The sequence below is a fragment of the Apium graveolens genome, chromosome 6, assembly GCF_009905375.1.
Source record: "Apium graveolens cultivar Ventura chromosome 6, ASM990537v1, whole genome shotgun sequence".
NCBI classification, from domain to species: Eukaryota; Viridiplantae; Streptophyta; class Magnoliopsida; order Apiales; family Apiaceae; genus Apium; species Apium graveolens.
This window is the reverse complement of record NC_133652.1, coordinates 65,130,598-65,132,206: the sequence shown is the minus strand read 5'-3', so window position 1 is coordinate 65,132,206 and position 1,609 is coordinate 65,130,598. Positions and strand designations below refer to the sequence as shown.

At 41.0% G+C, this 1,609-nt stretch overlaps 1 non-coding gene across 1 annotated transcript; it reads left to right on the top strand.

Moving 5' to 3' along the window:
* The first annotated feature begins 936 nt into the window (after positions 1-936).
* LOC141669888 (small nucleolar RNA R71) lies at positions 937-1,043 on the top strand. The gene has a single exon (XR_012554134.1). It is a non-coding gene; the product is annotated as a small nucleolar RNA R71 (small nucleolar RNA).
* The last annotated feature ends 566 nt before the right edge of the window (positions 1,044-1,609 follow it).

Below are 1,609 nucleotides of genomic sequence, written 5' to 3'. Positions count from 1 at the left end.
CTTGGCATCCTTCTGCATCACTTTTTCAGCTACAATCTCATTTTCTGGATTTGGCAAAGGTGCAGATGCACCTGCATTCTGGACATAGTTTTCATACTCTTCGTCTTGCTGAATTTGGGGGCTTGCGAACTTTCCGGATCTCAAGGTGATGGAGTACACCTGTTCGTGAACTTCCCTCTTGCCTGGATTGGCTTCTATATCACTAGAAAGCGTTCCTGGTAGTCGATTCAATAAGGCATTAATAATTTACCCTATATGGTTCTCCAGAGTCTTGATAGAAACATCCTGGCTTTGGCATATATGACCCTGGTTTTTGCACATAAGCCTCAACTCCTCCAATTCAGATTTTTCATTCGAAGATTGATATGCACCATGAGTTTTTTTTTGAAGTAGGAGTTGTTGTCTTGGTGCATATTACGGTTGTTGAAAACCAGGAGGGTGTTGAATTGCTTTTTTGTATACTATTGGAACGGCTGTTGCATCGCATTCTGATTGTTGCTCCAGCTGAAGTTAGGATGATTCCACTTGTCAGGATGATTAGTGGCTGAAGCTGGTTGATGCGATCTCTGAAAGTTGCTCACAAACTGAGCTGATTCACTAGATATAGCGCATAACTCCTTCGCATGCGAACCTGCACACAGCTCATTAACACTGGTTATCTGATTAACACCATAGTTAGCCAGAGAATCGATCTTCATAGACAACTCAATTAGTTGAGCAGTGATAGCTGTATCCACTTCCAGAACTCCTGCTACTTTGCCATGTGGCAATCTCTGGGTTGGATACTGATATTCATTAGCAACCATTAGTTTAATTAGCTCGTAAGCTTCCCTATAGCTCTTTGCCCATAATGCTCCACCTGATGCTGCATCAAGCATGGGTCTAGACTGTGCTCCTAAACCATTCTAAAAACAATTGATGATCATCCAATCAGGCATGCCATGATGAGGACACTTCCTAAGCATCTCCTTGTAGCGCTCCCAAACTTCACATAGAGTTTCTCCTGATTGCTGTATAAATTGAGTAAGAGCATTCCTGAGTGCAGCTGTCTTCGTCATAGGGAAGAATTTAGTAAGAAACTTCTGAGCAAGATCCTCCCAAGTAGTGATAGAACCAGCTGGTAGAGAGTATAACCAGTTCTTAGCCTTGTCCCTTAGAGAGAATGAAAAAAGCCTCAGCTTTATAACATCTTCAGAAACATTATTGAAATTGAAAGTTTCACAGATCTCGATGAAATTTCTAATGTGCATATTTGGGTATTATGTTGGAGAACCCCTAAACTGGACTGAATTTTGTACCATCTGAATTATGTAAGGCTTGATCTCAAAGGTATTAGCTGTGATAGCTGGCCTGACAATTCTAGATTGAATGTCATTGAACTTTGGTTGAGAATAATCCATCAATGCTTTCAGATTTGCTACTAGTTATCCCATTGGAATGATAACTAGAGTACCTGAAACACACGACTAAAGTAAACCTTGTAAGTACGAGAGTCCGAGTCAGTGAACTTTAACGACCACTGATGCCAAGCACATAAACTAAAAATTAACACCGAGTCTCCGACAGCGGCGCCAAAAATTTTTAGGGCGAAAATACGCGCTAAAATTAC